This window comes from Rosa rugosa, chromosome 1 (genome assembly GCF_958449725.1).
Source record: "Rosa rugosa chromosome 1, drRosRugo1.1, whole genome shotgun sequence".
Classification (NCBI taxonomy): domain Eukaryota; kingdom Viridiplantae; phylum Streptophyta; class Magnoliopsida; order Rosales; family Rosaceae; genus Rosa; species Rosa rugosa.
Window position 1 is genome coordinate 32,102,161 of NC_084820.1, and position 19,410 is coordinate 32,121,570.

The 19,410-nt window shown below is 39.1% G+C and overlaps 1 long non-coding RNA gene across 8 annotated transcripts; it reads left to right on the forward strand.

Annotated features, from left to right (window-relative positions):
• Positions 1 to 2,565: 2,565 nt before the first annotated feature.
• On the forward strand, positions 2,566 to 8,020 carry LOC133724674 (uncharacterized). 8 transcript variants are annotated; one of them, XR_009853880.1, is made up of 8 exons: positions 2,572 to 3,085; positions 3,974 to 4,042; positions 4,128 to 4,458; positions 4,621 to 4,680; positions 5,450 to 5,546; positions 5,706 to 5,779; positions 5,891 to 5,933; positions 6,252 to 6,859. It is a non-coding gene; the product is annotated as an uncharacterized LOC133724674 (long non-coding RNA). The 8 variants fall into 8 exon arrangements; XR_009853878.1 differs by adding an exon at positions 7,373 to 8,020 and having other exon boundaries at positions 2,566 to 3,085; positions 4,128 to 5,546; positions 6,252 to 6,364; XR_009853882.1 differs by having other exon boundaries at positions 2,566 to 3,085; positions 4,128 to 4,212; positions 4,320 to 5,546; positions 6,252 to 6,866.
• The last annotated feature ends 11,390 nt before the right edge of the window (positions 8,021 to 19,410 follow it).

The following is a 19,410-nucleotide window of genomic DNA, read 5'->3' on the forward strand; positions in this document are numbered from 1 at the left end:
GGATTTCAAAGCAATGTGGAGTTTGGATTTCTAGTTGAGTATGGATTGAAATTGCCGTGAGATTCTTGAAGGTTCTAGGGGGTTCTTGACGTTTCATTCTTCAACAGGGCGTGGAAGACATGTGAGAGGCATGTGATGTGAAGGAAAACCGAGTTGGACTTAAGTTGTGCTTTAAAAGTCAAATCCATTACAGATTCGGATTACTGCCTGTGCAGATCAGTCAACTTCAACAGAGTGTCATAAATCGCTCAGAGCTCAGAAAATTATGATCTTTATATGGATGGAAAGCTACAGATATCTAGTTTCCAGACCTTTTTACAGATCATCGATATCTATTTTCTAGAGGAAATTATGGTCGATTTAGTGCACTGGGGTCAATTCTGCCGGAAATCTGTTTTGTGTCAACAAAGTCCTAAATCAACAAGAACTTGGAGAAGCCAAGTAGAAACGAATTGGGAGAGCTTTGAGACGTTCTCCTATATATACCTAGTGTATTTGATGTTTCAAAGGGAACATTCTTTCTCCACAATTTCGATTTCTCACTTGTTCTCTCTAGTTTTCAGGTTTTCGCAATCTTCAAGGAGCATAGCCGTGACCATCCACCTTCCTAGCTGTGATCAACACTTGTGCACCATCTTGGAGCTGCTTTGGACCTTGGGACGTGACTAAGGGTTGTTCATACCATCATCTTTTCATGTATTTTCACGGTTGTGGCTTTCTTGTGGTTAGAATTTCTGCTTTGGAATTTCTGTTGTGTGAACCGAAACTATGATGTGACAAACCTATTTTTGGATTCGATTTTGATGTGCTTTTTGATGTTTGATGTGTTTGTGTGTTCTTGATTCTTGTTGATTGCCGAAATATGGATTGATAATCTGGTTTTGCTTTATAGATAACTTTTGCATGTTCTTGTTCTTTGAGTGCACGCTTAGCATGATTGCATGTAATTGGAGCTAGTAATTAAGTGAACGCTTGTTGATCCTAATTCAATATAGTAGTAAAGGCTTTGTACAAAGGTCGAGATCAGATTATGCATGTAATGAAAAGACTTGCTTTGAGTACTTGAATTTGCATGTTTATTGACTAAACTTTCACTTGCTCTTAATGATTTGAATGCATGAGATTATGAGTCGCTTCGATTGTGTGATACTTGCGTTTGAAATATGTTGGATTAAGTGCGTTGCTTGATCAACTGTGTAAAGGGAAGTCAAATAAGGGACATTGGTCGCTTGTATCTTTGTTTCTTGGTTGATATCTTTCCATGGTAACTACAAACATAAAAGAATGCATGAATGAATTGTTCTTGATTGGTTCTTGATAAATTGTTCTTCAAAAATTCTTCTTTTCCCACCTTTGTATAGAAATGATTTTTAATCTTTATTTGTTTACTAAAATTTCTGTTTTTCAATCTTCAAAAACCCCCCATCTTTATGTTTTCTTATTTGTGTAAATAAATAAAATTAACTTAGATTTTAGGTAGCATGTTAACTTAAATAATAAAATAAAATAAAATAAAAAATGTTTTTAAAAATTGGTGAATAGTGTCTCCGTGAATAGTAATATATGTGTTAGTGTTTTCTAGGAATTAATTTGGTGGTTTTTAGGAGTTTGTTTTGTGTTTTTTAGGTGTTCCTAAATTTTAGGGATTCTTTGGTGTTTTTTAGGAAAAGTAGTTAGAGTTAGTTTTGACTTAGGATTCCTTGTTTGACTTGGTTTAGAATTTGTTTTCTTGTAGATTAAGTAATCCTAATTAGTGTATGACTAGTAATCCTTGTTGTATGTGGATTTCTAATATGACTATGACTTGTAAGATGTATTCTAGTAGGAGTATGATTACTAATTTAATTATAACTTGGATTCTTTGTAAATTTCGAATTGTTGTCTATATATACTTGTTATTTTCGTTTGTCTTGTAAATTCTTTCTCTTATTTTCGTTTCACATGTAAGTACCCTCAATCCCCGGCTTGAACGATCCCTGCTTATTCTATACTAACAACTACATTTTTCAGGGTTTAAATTGGCGATTGCTTTTGCACGTATCAAGCTACAGCATACTTTTCCATGCCTTTAATTAATACAAATAGACTTAAGTGTTTGTCTCTTGCATTTGATAATCAATTATACATGTCTGCAGCACACATGATCAATTACATATTTTGGGAGCTTTGACTTTGACAAGCTTATGTGTAAAGCTATTTGTAATTATCTGCAGATTTTTTGACATTTTTCCACCGCCAAGCTTCGTGGCTAGCTGAGAAGTGATTTCTGCTTCTTAAATTAAATGTAATTGCTGCATGCTTCTTGGTCTTTTATTTTTGACTTGTTCTGAAAGAGACTTACAGCATAGCTGCCTCAATTATCACTACTAGAATTATGCTCATAGACATCACGCCATTTACATCGGTGAGAAATACACGCGATGTAAAACAATGTCATTAACATCGATTCCTGAAAAACCGATTTGTATGCATGTAACTGACATCGTTTTTTACTGTTGACCGATGTCTATATTTTGATTCTAAAATTTAAAAAAACGCGGAAACACTAAGTTCAAACTTTTAAGGAACGCGGAGAACAAAATTTTCATTCTCCACACTTAATATTTTTTCAACACACTTAACTTTCACACAATTGAAAACTGGCGACCCATTTTCTCTCTTGCTATTCCCCGAACCCTAGCCCTCTCCTCCTTCCTCTCTCACTCTCTTTCCACGGCCACCACTGATTCCCTCTCCTCCACTCACTCCCGCTACTATCTCTCTCTCTCTCTCATTCACCGCCTCCGCCCCCTTGCCGGCGCCATCACCTCCACAACCAAGCTCTCTCTCTCTCTCTCTCTCTCTCAGATCTCGGAAGACTGAAAGAAGGTAAAGAATCCTTCTCTCAATCTCTCTCTCGAATTGGGGAAATCGATTGTTTCTATGAACCAAGACAACATCCCAGGGGTGACCGGCACCGTTCTGTCAAAGAAATCTCAGGCGCTGCGCAATTGATTATCAGTAATTGTAGTTCGAACGCACCGTTTTGATTCGCAGCAGTCAATTTGAAGGTATTGGAGTTCGATTCGCAGCAGGCCATTTGAAGGTATGATTCCAATTGATTCCATTATAACTCTGGGTTTAAGTGTCTATGCTTTTCTGGGGAATCGTTGTGGGGTATTTCAACTGCTATCCTTTCACTTGTGAATGGGAAACCTCCGATCTGTATGAAGTTAATTCCTCTCTGCTTCTGCCAATGAAAAAGTCGAAAAACTTTTATCTGGTCATTAAAGTATATCATTATAAATTTAGTTGCTGGGTTGATTTTCAGGTGATTGTGTTTATAGTACAGGTGATTGTGTTTAGTTGCTGGGTTGGATTTCATTTAGAATTTGTGAATAGTATGATTGTTGGTAATGTATGAACTGTTTTGATTGTCAAGCAAACTTGATTAAGTTTTGATAATTGAGTTGTGGAGAGCATGAACTGTTGGTAATGTAGCCATTAAGAGTTTAATATAGTCGACGGAGTTCGATCGTGAGTATTAGATTTAGCTCACATGTATAGGAGAATCCATGATTGGGAGTGCTTGTCATTTGGCCTTTTCTATTTTGTTGAGAAACTGTAAATAAAATAATTTTAACAACTTGCATCATCCTGCTCCAGCCAAAAGTAAAAGCAGTTTCAATGCTGGGAAATCACTTGTTGGAACAACATAGTGGACATCATTGTTAGGTCCCCCATCAAATCTTTGATCGTATTCAGCTGTGCTTTGAAATGGTATCATTCAATGGTCCTTTTGAATTGCGATTAGATGGTGGATTTTGATTTAGCCATAAGTTGCAAAGCTGGGTTTCCTAGTTTTGAAAATAGCCCTTAGAAAAGATGGGTTGGTGGAGGAACTTTATGTTGACCTTGCTTTCTAGTTTTAGTACTATTTCAATGTCTGTGTCTTCTTAATTAAAGTTTTAGTGATTGAATTGGGTTGGTGCAGGTTTCCCTTCTTGGTGGAGCATTCTGCGCATGTACTAGGCATTTCTTTTATAACACCGAATCTCTTGAGGTAAGATCATGTTTAGTGCAGCTGTAACTGTGGTCACAGAGTACAAGGATAATGATAAATTGAGTATGCATATCCAAATCTTCAGACACCTTAGAAACAACTGGTGCTTCGATGTGGTGCGAGGCATTGCAGCTATTAGCTGAGGATTAAAGCAGAAAGCAAAATTGAAGGTCAGTAAAATTTCAATGAATGTTGAGCAGTTACAGCTAAATGTATAATATGGTCAATTTCTTTATAATTGGTTTGCTCTTCATTATCAAATGATTAATATTTTTAGGCTTTTAGGCTATGGGCTTCATTTGATGTGATATTGGAGGTTGCATATGAATTTGAAGGTTGCATATATTCAAGAAGCTAAGAGAGCCAAGTTTTTTGACACTCAGAGGGATAGGTTATACTGGAAACGAAAAGAAGAGGTTTAGTTTTGAATTTCATTAAGCTTTTTTGTTGTTTAGTTAAAAAAAAAAAAAAATTTCTCCGAGTTTGATCGTCACAGACCCCATCCAAAACTAATCTTTAGACCATAATTGATATCATCCCAAAACTAATCTTTAGACCATAATTGATATCATCTTCAGTTGTCTAGAGCCTTATCACAAAAAAGTAGAGCTACCAAGTCTCAGCAGGCTGTTGCAAAGGTAATTCTACTTCTTCTTGCCTATGTTGTTTTGTAATGGCTATTTTTATGACAGTATGAATGCACATCTTTCTTTCTATAGCATTTGGAACCACAAAGCCGCTGATAATGAGTTGATGGAACTGGTACTCTTAATAGTGGAGTCATTAGAATGAGCATAGCACTTCTAGTACGCTTTATATTGTGAAAGGTTAGACTAGAGGGCCTCATCTGGTTTTTAATCGCGCACAACCTGAGTTCAACATAAAATCTAAGTTCTAAGTGAATTCTACACCCTAAAGAGAGCAACCGGTTAATAGCAATAGGTAATAATTGGCTGCCAAGAAAGGAATTCTGTCTGTACATATGAGACAACCTACTGAGAACTTAAGTTGAGAAAACCATATAAGAGGGGACTAAGATGCATCTATCTAGTTGTGAGTATCACCAATTCACATTTTATCTAATCATGATATGTAAGTCCTCAAGTTAGGCTCTTATTAGAATGCCGACACCAATTCACATTCAATCTCATCATGATATGTAAGTCCTCAAGTTATTGGTTAGTGTTTTAATTTTCTCCTGTAATACATATGGTAACATTAGTTTGTGTACTTGGGGTTCTTGTATAAGTATAAAATTTGTTGGTCGGTGTTTGAAGTAGATATTGAATCAGTAGTGAAGTAAATGGTACTGCTTTGTTTCTAAATACATATAATAACATGTTTTTGTTTCTTTATTTTGTTTTTACTCTTATAGTTATTTGATTGTTTTATTATGCTTGATTACAGGTATCAGAAGTGAGCTCCCGTTTGGGCAGGGCTGGTACTGTGGGACTTGGGAAGGCTGTGGAAGTTTTGGACACCCTTGGCAGTAGCATAATTTAAGGTTGGAGAATAATTTATGGTTTTATTGTCAAATCCTGGCAGAGAAGAACTTAGTGTCTTTTCGGGAGAAGTTGTGCGTTTCAAATTTTCAATGTCAAGGTGCTTTGATGTCAAAGAAGCTTCAGGCTATCGTCTTAGTTCTTTGTCTTTGTATCTCCAGGCATTGCAGTTGGGACAAGACTCGGAACTTCTTCGGTTGTCTTTGAAAATCTGGAATTAGTGTGCAGTAAGAAGGTGTGTGATCTAGGAATGGGTTTTCAGTTTTTTGCCTTTGTTTTTGTTCTAAGTTAATGTTTTTGTGATTCTTTCTTCTCAATCTCTTTGAAATCGGATTGGGGTTTGCAGAAAACAGAAGGAAGCTTGGTGTTGTTGAGTTTATTCTTTTGAGGTATAGTTCGTAAACCTGGAATTTTTTTTATTGGGATTTATTTTCTTTGTTTTTTTCTGTTGATTATCTGCTCTAAGATGAGGTGAGAGGGTTGGATTTTATTTGATCTTGAGTATCAGAGCTTTTTCCAATTTTCGATCTATTGATAAAAGGTAGTCATGAAATATCAGTAGTTCATAGAATTTTCTTTTTCACTTGGGTATATGTGAGTTGGAAGCTAGATAAAAAAAAAAAAATTAACAACTATATGAAATGTATCAGTTTGATTTGGTTTGTAATTTTTTTTTTTTTTTATTTATTTTTTTTTTTTTTGCGCAGGAACCATCTGAGAATTTCAAAGGCAAGGGTTGTGAACGTTTGTTATGTGAAATTGGAACTGTACTTTTTGAATTAGCAACTATCTAGGAAATGTTTCTGTTATCTTTGTTCTGGTGAGTGAAAGAGAGTATTTAATTATACGTAAGTTGCATATAAATGGTTAAACTTGAAATGAACAATTGAGTGAAGGCTGAATTGGGTAATAATTAAAGCATGAAGCGTGGGAACTTTGGTTTCTAAATTCTGATGTTAGTAGTGTGGCTGCAATTTGAGTATTCCAATTGATCATTTGATTCTACAATGATTTGTGATTAATTATGTATTGTTTGCGTATGTGTTGATATTTGAACAGCTTTTGTAACAATCTTAGATTAAAGTATTTTTAAATGGGTGGATAACCGTGCAAAGCTAGGAACATCGTCCACCAATAGAGGAGGAACGATTAGAAATGGAGGTTTCTTTCACTGGTTTGGTGGTCTATATGAAAGAACTCGTATACTCGAAAAGATTGGGGGACTATAACAAAATTGAAGAAAGGGTCTGGTCTGATGTATCTTGGTTTTACTTAATGGTAGGTTGAATTGGTTTTTTTTTTTTTTTTTCAAGCTGGAGCAAGTCAGTGCCCCGATGAATCCTGAATACTTTATGCTGAATATGAATGAAGTATATAGGCAATGCATAGGATGAAGAAGAAGATTAATGATTCTGTAGCTTTCCTCTCTCTCTCTCACTTCATATTGTTTATCATTGTGTACCAAACGTTGTGTTGTGTCTTTGTGAGAAAGAACACGTGGAAGGTGGCATGCCATTTACTCACTCACTCTCAAAGCTGAGTTTCTAATGTTTATAAAGTTCTTGACTAACTAGCGCTCAGGTTTATCTCGTCTTGGCGGTAGAACCACTAGCTATAGCATATCAGTTGGTCTTATAACTATGAATTTGTTATGATGAAAGGGACATCCTTGTTGTGGAAACTTTTTGGGGGGTTTGTGATTTTTTCAAATACTTTGATGGTGGTGTTTTGTGAATCAGAAAAAATCATTTGTGATGTGGGAGGACCATCGAGTACTCGTGTTTTCTTTGCACTGCTTAATCATGTTTTCTACAATCATTTCTTGCAGCTTGCTCTCCTAAAGATGCAAAAATGTATATGCGCGGGGATCATGTGGCATTAGGACAGGGGGGTGCCAATCCAGTTTCTCAACTCAACTTCTAGGCAATACTTTTTTCTGTCACTAAATTCATGATTTCAGTTTGATTGAGTTAATTTATATCATTGCCTATCATCTGTTCAGAATGTTAAAGTGTTGCATAGAGACACCATATTGGCTTTTCAAATCTCTTAATTATATCTCGGCATAATTTTTGTTATTATTTTGATTCATCCTTCAATATTGATTTCAGCTGAGCTTTGTTTTCTTTACAATTGGACATCCCAAGACTTTCTCCAACTTGACATTTCAGTTGAGCTTTGTTTTCTTTAGAATTGGACATTCCAACTTGACGAGGTGCGCATTGAGGTGATTGACTGTTTGCAGACTTTGCTATTGATGCTGACTAGCAAAGTGATTTTGAGTAAGGCTAGCTAGATTTTTTGTGAACCATTTGGGAGTAGTTGTACTGTTGCAGCAACTGTGAACAAAACTTCATGTACACTTATTGCAGTGGTATGTTTTAGGCTAGCCTTGAAGTAGGTTGGGGTATTTTTGCCTATTTTTTGAACTATTAACATCTTTGATGTTGGATACAAATTAATGCAATGCCTCATATTCAAATTATTTGAGATTTCATGTTGTCAAATGTGGATTAGATAGATGCATTGTAGCAGCAATTACAAAGTTAGTGGACATCATGCTCATGTAAAGGACATGATGTAATACGTTTATTTCAAATCAGTATTAAACTACAAAAACGATGTCATTAAAGAGATGATACATTAGATTGGAAACAAAAATCGATGTCTCTTTATTCAGTGCACATCTAGTTATTAAGTAAGAAATGATGTAAAACAACGCAATGGACATCCACTTTTTAAGTAAGAAACGATGTAAAACAATACAATGGACATCAACTTATTAAGTAAGAAACGATGTAAACCAACACAATGGACATCGATTTATTAAATGAAAAACGATGTCTAGTACAAGTATGAACATCGGTGTCAACCTCAAAAACTGATGTTTAATATAAGCTTGTACATCACTTCATAAAAGGAAACGATGTTCAACATGATAATGAACATCGGTCGAGTAATACAAAAGAATGTAGATTCAATCTTAAATAGTTTGATATATGGCAAGTACCCGTAAAATTTATAAACAACAGGCAAATTTCTTTTGCACCGATGTGTAAGAATATATTATACATCGTTTCTAGAATGACTAACGATGTTAAAAAGAATACTAGTGCTATTGGAGCTATATTTCGTTAAGCATTAAATGCATAAATATGAAGGTTTAACAATATCTAAAAACACCAATTTGTGATCATAATAGCAGATAAACATCGATTCTAGAATCTAATCTGATGTTTATTGTAGTATGGGACATCGGTTTTTAACCGATGTCTATTTTTTGCCGATCTTTTACATCACCCACTAACACATGTGCACAAATTTTTTTTTACATCGGTTTCTGGCCGATGTATATGAGAAAAATTCTAGTAGTGTATGCATATTCTGAAGCTTCTGCTCTGCTGCAAATAAGTGGAATTAAGCTTTCATTTTTCTTTTTGTGTAGCCGTGATCATGAAACCAAAAGCAAGGACTTCATTTTCTTTCTTGCTGATCATGAGATTGCTTTTCCATCTTGCAGACATCATTTTGAAGGAAAGCATTGCAGGTGGTGTTCAAACCTATTGCTTTTCAGAGGTAGTCTTTAACTTCATCAAATGTTGCAGTTTGACCACATCTTTTCTAGGAGAGAATAGGCATATTCCATCCTTCATGCGAGCTGGTCCACCCTTCAAACATTTCTGCTACTATCTTGTGCCAGGTAACAGGAGCCAGTCGACTCCCATCTCTCTTGCATTTGTGTGGCTGCAGTCTAGTGATCGAGGGTGAGCTGAGTGTATAGAAAAATATATGGAGACTGAATCATATTCTCATCAACGTAAAGGAGATTATATACAGAGTAGCAATCCCTACAGTTAGCAAATTCCTATAAACTAGGGATACAATGAAGATACAGTAAGATACAGGTGAATCTCTAAATTATACTAGAAATCCATTACATTAAATACACAATATTCTCAACACTCTCCCTCAAGTTGGAGAGTGAATGTCAAGAACTCCCAACTTGCACAATAAGGATCTAAACTTGTCTTTGCCTAATGCCTTCGTGAACAAATCTGCTAATTGCTGTAAAGAACCAACGAAGCGAGTTCTGATTGAACCATCTAATATCTTATCTCGAATGAAATGACAGTCCATCTCAATATGGCGTGTTCTTTCATGAAAAACAGGGTTTGCAGCTATGTGAAGAGCTGCCTGATTATCACAATGCAAGATAGCTGGTCTAGGAATAGGTATATGTAAATCAGCAAATAAATATTGTAACCAAGTAAGTTCACAGCATGTACCAGCCATTGCTCTATATTCTGCCTCCGCACTTGACAATGATACTGTCTTTTGTCTCTTAGTGCGCCATGAGATCAAGGAATTCCCTAAGAAGACACAATACCCAGTCGTAGATCGACGAGTAATAGGGCAGCCCGCCCAATCAGAATCACAAAAAGCTTTTAAACTTAAATCATTGCTAGAACTTAAAAGCAAACCTTGACCAGGGGATGATTTCAAATACTTAACGACCCGAAGTGCAGCTGCCATGTGAGGCTGACGAGGCTCATGCATAAATCTGCTAAGGACATGAACTGAATAGGTGATGTCGGGTCTGGTGATTGTGAGATATATAAGTCGTCCAACCAAGCGCCGATATACTGCAGGATCCTTAAGCAACTCACCTTTATTTGACAATTTGGATTCTTCCATGGGAATATCAACAGGTTTAACAACCAAGAAACCGGTGTCTTTAATGATCTCCAACGCATATTTACGTTGAGATAGATAAATGCCTTTCTGGGAACGTGCGATCTCAATTCCAAGAAAATACTTGAGGTCACCCAAGTCTTTAATGCAAAAGCGAGCATGCAGAAATTCTTTGGTAGCACGGATGGAGTCTAGGTTGTTCCCGGTAATAAGGATGTCATCAACATAGATTAATAATACTGTGAGGGAATGACCAACCTTTTGCACAAAGAGAGAGTAATCAGCCCTTGACTGAGTGAAACTGGCAGCAAGAATCACTTCTGTAAACTTGGAAAACCATTGCCGAGAGGCTTGCTTCAAACCATAGAGAGATTTGTTAAGGGGACATACATAATTCTCCCCCTGTCGCCGAAGACCAGGAGGAGGAGACATATACAGTTCTTCGTGCAAATCACCATTAAGAAAAGTATTATTAACATCAAGCTGGTGAAGAGACCAGTTATGACAAGTAGCAATAGTAAGAACACAACGAATAGTAATCATCTTAGCAGTGGGTGAGAAGGTGTCATGATAATCAATGCCAGCAGCCTGAGTAAAAACCCTTGGCAACAAGCCGAGCTTTAAACCGTTCAACAGAACCATCAGCCTTATGTTTAATGCGATATACCCATTTACAAGCAATAGGATGTTTACCAGGAGGTAGAGGAACAAGCGTCCAAGTGTTGTTGGCGATAAGGGCAGCTAGTTCATCATCCATTGCCCGTTGCCAACGAGGGTTAGAGACAGCTTCAGTGTATGATGAGGGTTCCATATCCCTGCTTAACGAAGCCACATAAGATAAATGCAACGGTGAATACCGTTGATAAGAAAGGAAATTGCAAAAGGGGTAACGTGTACCTGGTGGAGAACTCGGCACAGAAGATGACAGATGATGTGGGGGCAGAATCACCTGCGATCAAACATAATCTCGGAGACGTATATTGGGTGCACGGGAACGTTGAGAACGGCGCAGGACAAGGTCATGTGGAGGATCGGGTTGGAGTGGTGGTGGGGCTGGATCGATAAGAGTAGGGGTTGGGGAGGGCGGGGCCGAGAGCGGGGTGGAGTCGGCAGGGTTGGGAGATGGCGGGGTCGAGGGCTGGGAATCGTCAGCAGGAGGCAGGGAGGTCGGGGCTGAGATTTGGGGGTTGGGGCGGTATTGGACAAGCAATCTGAGGGAGCGGGAGGAAGCGCAGTGGAATCAGATGGGTGGGCCGGTGGTGGTGGGCGCTGGAGGATCAGATAGGTGGGGTGGGTTGGGCGCTGTAGGAAGCGCTGTGGGAGGTGCGGCAAAAGAGGTGGTGTCGCTAATTGGGTTAGGCAAAACAGAGAGAGGGTCGAGTGGGGAAGAAGAATAAGGTTGTGGGTCAAAGTGAAAAGTGTCTTCCAAGAAGAAAACGTCTCAATTGGTGAAGATTTTTTTGGTTTCCAGGTCATACAATTTGTAGGCTTTCTGTCCAACTGGGTATCCAAGAAAAATACATTTGTGGGCCCTAGGAGCAAACTTTGAAGGTGGACGAACAGAGGTTGCAAAAGCAACGCAACCGAAGACACGCATACGAGAATAATCCGGGGGTTTTTGATAAAGAATTTCAAATGGAGTTTTCTTGTTTAAAAGTGGTGTAGGGAGTCGATTGATTGTGTATGCTGCTGTAAGAATGCATTTCCCCCAAAATTCGATAGGTAAGTGGGATTGAAAACGAAGGGCACGAGCAGTGTCAAGGAGATGCCTATGTTTACGCTCGACAACACCATTCTGTTGTGGTGTGTAAATGCAAGAATGCTGGAAGATTACGCCATGATCAAGGAAAAAAATTCTCTAAGGAAAGGAATTCCGTCCCATTATCAGATCGAATTTGTTGAACAGTGGTTTGAAATTGGGTTTGAACATAGGCGAAAAACTTACGAAGCAAAGGTTGCGTTTCACTTTTATTACACATTAAGAAAACCCACGTAAAACGAGAGAAATCATCCACAATAGTCAAAAAATAATGAGCCCCATTAAGTGATGGACTTTTATGACGTCCCCAAATGTCACAATGCAAAAGAGAAAAACATCTAGAAGATGAAATTGAACTAGAAGGAAAAGGATGGCGAGTTTGTTTTGCCAAATGACAAATCGCACACTTATAACTAGAATCAAAACGAAAGGAAAGTGATTTATTTGCTAGATATTGTAAACGAGCTGGAGATGGGTGTCCCAAGCGGCGATGCCAAAGATCTAAAGAAATAGTGAGATGACCAATGAAAGGGTGTTTGGAAGGATTGATGGAAGCCAACGCCACAAGGTAATACAAGTCTCCTCGTCGCTTACCCACACCAATCATCATCCTCATAGCCAAGTCCTCCAAAATACACCAAGTAGGAAAAAAGGTTACTGAGCAATGTAAATCATCAATGGTCCTTCCAACAGATAGCAGATTAACATTGAAGGAGGGCACACAAAGAACATCTCGCAAAATAGCACTATTAATTGTAATGGAACCCTTCATAGATATATTGGCCTTCGCACCACTAGGTAAAGAAACTGATGGTGTTAAAATATTCTTGCTAGCAGTGGTAAATAATTTGGGGGAATTAACAATATGATCAGTCGCTCCACTATCGATGATCCACCGATTGGGAGTAACAGGTAACAAACCTGAGGCAAATTCAGAGGCAGAGGCTGCATTGGCTTGAGGAGTTGTTTGTTTGGGATTCAGCGCGGCAATGACTTAAGTATACTGATCCTCAGTAAGATTAGGAAGTGTGGCCTGAAGCTCTTTGAAAGATGGAGTACAATCAACGTGATTGGCAGAGGAATTGGTGCGTGGCACAGATCTGCTGCCTTGTCTTTCGTTGCGTTTATAGAGCAGGTGGCCAGGTGGATAACCATGTTTCTTGTGACAAGTCTCCTCAGTATGAAAATATTTCTCACAATAAGTGCACTGAACTGGAGGACGATTGCGAGAATTGCTGCCTTGGTCACCTTGATTCAACGGTTGTGGCCTAATAGCATGGGTATTGCGCACAGCCATAGCTGCCGTATTAGATGGAACAAGGGAGGTAAAGCCGAGTTCACGCTGCTTTTCTTCCTGAGTGACAGAAGCATAGGCCTGTCTAACAGAAGGCAATGGATTCATTAATAAAATTTGACCACGAGTACCTGCATACGATTCATTCAATCCCATGAGGAATTGCATGAGTTTGGTGAGATCATTCTAAGCTCCACAGGTACAATTTTCCGCAGTATTGTATGAGGCGAGTTCATCCCAAAGTGCCTTCAATTTGGTATAATAAGCGGCAATGGGGCATTTCCCAAGGCAAATCGTTCCCTGAGATCCTCCCAGATTGCATGAGGAGTTGTGCAAGAAAGGACCGAATCAGCAAGGTCAGGTTCAAAGGAATTAAGAATCCAGGATAGGACCATGTCGTTGCAGCGTTGCCATAGGGCATGTTCTTCGGGCTTCTTGATTGCAGAGGGCTGTTTTATCGTACTGGTGATGAATCCGGTCTTGTTCTTGGCGCTCAAAGATATCCTCATAGCGCGACACCATGAATTGTAATTGTCACCAGTTAACTTTTTGGATACAAGAAGCAAACCAGGATGATCAGAATGATGGAGAAACAAGGGATTCGCAGGCTCATCAATAGAGGAAGTGCTGCCATTGGTAGCAGGAGATTGAATCTCGTCTTCAAGGGCCATTGGAAGAGGAGAGATGACGCTGCTACTGGTGCGGCAGAAAAAATCCTTATTTTTTGACCTGCTCTGATACCATATAGAAAAATATATGGAGACTGAATCATATTCTCATTAATGTAAAGGAGATTATATACAGAGTAGCAATCCCTACAGTTAGCAAATTCCTATAAACTAGGAATACAATTAAGATACAGTAAGATACAGGTGAATCTCTTAATTATACTAGAAATCCATTACATTAAATACACAATATTCTCAACAGAGTGAACGCCGTAAACTTTGTGATCAAGGGTGACCTAAGTTGAATACCCTTCTGCCAAAGATAGCCATTTTGCCTTCGGGGGACACTTTTTTGATGAGTGCTTTTCTGATAGCCACTTTGATGCAAGCAGCGTAACATCTTGGCTTTGGTGCTGCACAAAGATTCCTCCAGAGCAGTTCTTCACTTTGTGAGCCCAAAAACTTTGCAGACTCGTGGTTGGTGTGAACTAGCAGCCCTAGGCCTTCACTTGACACTCGTTTTTGCCACCCATATGCAGGACGCACCGCGATATAGGCATAAAAAACAAGTGCAGTGCACCCTCTAGTTTGGACCTTGCTTCCGCCACCCATTCGCATGACACACCGCAGTATAGGCATCGAAAGAAGGCCGAAAACACAGGTGAGCCCCTTCCCTTGCCGAAATCTCTTCTCCTCCTTCATCTCTGTGAACGTGATTCTTTTTTGTCTCCTTGGACCTGCACTGTTTGTTAACACAAAGGCAAATGGAGGTGTATTTGGTTGTTTTGTTTTCTGATTTTGGTGGGCAACAATGAGAGATTTGAGGCTTTATGAGTTGGTGTATCTGGCTTTGGGGGGTATGGAGAATTTGTTTCTCATGCTGTTTGGAAGGGTTCTAGAGCCATATAGCAATAAGCAGAGGAAGGACTTTCTACACTCATGAACACATCAGCAACGATAAATGAAAAGTACCAGTAAAGACCATGGAGAAGTGACCAGCAGGATACCTGAACTTGATGCTCTCCTGTCGTCGGGTTGTAGTCTCCAGGTAACTAGACACTCTGCACTATTTCTTCCCGTTGAACGCTGCTTTACTTTGATGCAGAATTTTGACTCACCCTTTTCTCTATTTCTCTCCGTCCCCTTCTTGGGCAGCTTTGTATTCTTTATATAGGAGCCAGCGAAGGCTCTAGAGGCTGGGTAAACGCTCGTTTGAAATTTGAAATTCCCGAGGCTCACGTGGATAAGCTGCTGAACAGAGATTTTCTCCTTGACTCCGATATTGAACTTAGACACCCCCAGCCACTTTGTTCTTATCTCACTTTGAGATATTTGAATCACAATTTGAATGCTTTCTTGTGTTTCTGTTTTTGTAGCTTTTCCCCGTTGAAACTTGGTCAATCATTCAACTTGTTTGAATTTGAGAAAGAGATAATTTGTAACTAAAACATTTGTTTAATTGCTGCCATTATCCTCATCTCTTTGTTTTTTGAATAATGTTGCGACAGCTACATGCTTTGTACATTGTGGGTTTTTTTTATTCAACAGTGGGCAAAAATGATTAGTTTTGACGAACGTTTTGGTCAATAATAAAAAAATATTTGTAGTCAGAAATAATTATTCTGACGAAGTAAGTCGTCAGAAATATGTTGTCAGAAACATGATGTCGTCGTTTACATAATGTATTTTTGATGGCATTAAAATATTTTTGACGGAATATTTCGACGGAAAAAATAATCTTTCTGACCACCAACGACGGCAAAATTCGGTCGAAAATGCTTGTTATTCAGACGACTGGTCGGTATTAGAGCATTTCTGACGAGAATATTCCCGACCACCACCGACGGAACTTTTTGGTCGGAAATACTTATTTCCGACCAAAAAATGCATTTTCCGACCGAATTTATTCGTCAAAAAAAATGCTTCCATTTGTAGTGCTTTCTTTTCTCATTTCACTTTCAACTATATATCTAGCTAGGCATCTTGGTGTTTGGACCCAAAATAAGCATTTTGGCCTGACAAGGCGTGTCTTGGAGAAATTGAGCCAATGTCAGTGGCTCAAGCTATATATTGTCGACAAGTTCTAAATATATATTTAGAGGCTAAATAAAGCCTACTATGAAAGCATGGAAGCATGGAAACATGAAAAGTCAACTTTAGCACATTTTCCTACTTCGGCTAGGAGAAACCGAGCTAAACAAGGAAGGAGGGGCGGCAGACTGACCAAATGAACTTGAAATGAGCTGAAACTCTGCAGATCCATTCTAGACAGCCCAAGGATAATTTCTTATGAAGGGTGCCAGAGATTTTTTTGAGTGGAAGGCCTTCAAACAATCAGTCCAATTTTCTACAGAAGCAAAACTGGAAAACTGGACCTGTAAGAGGTCCAGCAGCATTTCCAGCCCAACCGCATGGAATAAAGCTCTGAAAATTTGTCAGGATGATCTACACTCATAGTGGAACATTTTTTATGAAGAAGTCGAAGGCTCATTCTGAAGGCTTGTTGGAGAAATAATTGAAGGAATAAAGGGGCAGAAACTGACCTAAAACCAGCTTAATATTCACATGTTCATGTTTCCTATCCACATGAAGAAAGCTAGATGCTTTTCTTTTTTTCCTTGGATATATTTTTCTACTACAATCTCTTTAATAGATCATCATCACTTCCATGTTTTTGCACCTTCATGCCTTGCTTTCATTTCATCATTTCTCTATCTTTTCCATATTTTACAAATCACTTTCATACTCCACTTTCATTATTTTTCTTCCACTCATCATTTCACTCTTCTTTTTCTTCCCTATATAAACACCTTCTCCTCTCATTCTAAAAGACACATTCATTCACAACATCAAAACATCTCTAAGATGATCTAAGTTCTCTCTAGAGCAAACCTCTCTAAGAGCAACTCCTCTCCTTCTCTTTCTCTTACCGGTGATCACACTCCTAGTCCTACTCTTCTCAGAAGCCGACTTTCAGTGCCACCAAACCCTCTGTTAACGTGCTTCGGTCCTAGTCTCCTCGGGAGCCGACGGTAGTGCCGCGACCACAACGGTTACAGAACCAGCCAAGCAAGGGTAACGCCCTAGCAACCCAGCCAAGCTAAAGTCACGCTTTAGCAAGATCTCAATACTTCCCGGTGATTTCGCTCTGCTCAATCTGCAATATTGAGTATCGATTGTGTGAACAAGAAGAAACTACAGCAAAGTCCTTACCACAAGGCACAAAGAATCCCGCGACGAGGTTGGTGCTCTCCTCGTCTACAATCGCTTGAAAGAAGTCAGGTCAAGGGACACCCCCGACGACCGCACCCGAACGGTGCTGGCACGCCCGCGCAAGAAAAGAGACTGTTGACCAGCTGCAGCAAAATTGGAGCCAAACATTTTGGCACGCCCAGTGGGACACCAAGACACTAGAGTCTTTTTGCATTTGTTCGCCACCATTGAGATGCTAGGGGAAAATCTTTACCAAAAGAAATTCCTAAAGTAAATAGATGGTCAATGTTGCCACCACTGGCGATACTGCCATTAATGATGAGTTTATGCCTATTCCCATCCCAGAGGGGGCAAGCATTGAGGAACAGCTCGCGATCATCATGGCCAACATCGAGAGGCATAAAGAAAAGCAAGCCAGGGACATGGCCAGTTTGATCGCAAAAACAAAGCAGAGGTTTCGCGATTGGGACCAACAAATTGAGCAGAACGCTCGAGAAGCTAGAGAACAATTCTATAAGCCTTTCTTGAGCAGCGACAAATAGACCACTCAACATGCCGCGAACATCACATCTGAGTTCACAACCTTACGCGAGGAAGGTTTCAGCTTGGCTAATTCGCAGCAAGGCGAATTGGGACGTCAAAAACCTGCTCGCGAAGAGGTCATTTCTGAGACTAACTTGCCTATAGGTGGCACTCAACCTAAGGATCTCACTGGTGAGTCACAGCCTTACACAGAGGCTGTGCATGGAAAAGGTCATCAACAAGATTGTTCTTCTGACAATACAATTGTCTCTGAACAAATATCTGATTTCTCCACTGATCAAGCCAAATACGTGGCCACTGATCAGATGCATGGGGGGCAAGATATGGCCCATGATCATCCCTTTGATCAAAAGAAGCAAGTTCATGATCATTTTAATTGTGACTCTGCTACTGGACGTCATGGGGAAGGTGATCAAAATCAGGACCAACTTAATTATCAATTAAGTTGTGGTCTACAGAAGCCAATTTGTGGCTTTATTAATCAATTCAACTTGAAGTTCTTCATATATTCTTCAAGGCCAAGCGGTGGCTTTGATATATGTGGAGGACACATCTACAACCCACGTTGCATGAATGACCAGAACAATTATTCTAGTGGCCAAGTTGTCCTTCGCAACTGTAAATTTGAGTATCATCAATACAAGTTAACTCTTGTTTATAATTATCCAACAAGTGAAGCTCTTGATGTGGAGAATTCAGACCAGCAAGTGGTCGTCTATAATGGCCAATCTGTGGCTAATCCTGAAGACACCATGTTCTATGACATGGTAGTTGGCAACAAAGCCGATCTTGGAACATCTTCATCGCCAAAAGTGCAATTGAAGATCATGTTTCGCCAACCAACAAAGATACTTGGGGGGCAAGATTACTCCTCCTACGAGCCAAATTTTTCCCAAGTTTTCGATGAGAAGTATCTTTGTTCTTTTCCTACAAGCTCTCACAGGTGGGATTTTTACCCTACAAATTTTGATACATCGGAGTGTGGAATGAAGCATAGATGGCCTCCCCCATGGTCTTCTAGAGGTTAGCCAAACGTATCGCTGCTAGCTCCTTGCTTTTTTGTTAATTTCCTATCAGTTTTCAGTTGTTTTTTACCTTTATTTTCATAGTTAAAAAAAAAAAAAAAAAAAAAAAAAAAAAAAGAGTTGAATTTGGTAAGGAGTTGTGAATCATAACGGAATAGGTGAAGTCTCTTTTGTTAATATTGGCCTAAACTCCTTATTGGTGCCTAGTTCAGGTCCCTTAAGGTTAAGGGAGGCTTTTATTAACACTTGTTGAACTGTCTTCACACTTATGACCTTTCTCATCTTAGTAAGTATAGCCTATGTGAAATGGTGTCTAGAAAGGGGACAACGTTCATGACAGGTTCTTGAATCCAGAAGTGCGTGCAAATGGGCCTAAACTACTATGTGGGAGTAGCTCATGCCAAAATGGATTCTGCCTCTCTTGTTCGCCCTCCCCCACCTAGCCATTTCAGTAAGGTTGCCCAAAGGATTTCAAAGAAAATTTGTGTCTAGACGACTATACTTGGGCCGCATGTCTAAACCTTGATTCACAATGTCTTATTAAAAAAAAAATACAAAAAAATACAAAAATACAAAAAGAGTTTCAAATTTGTGCGTCGCGGAGGATGCAAAAAAATTGTGTTCTTGCCTAATAGTGGCTGGAACTTGCTAATATACTTAAGAGGCCATTGG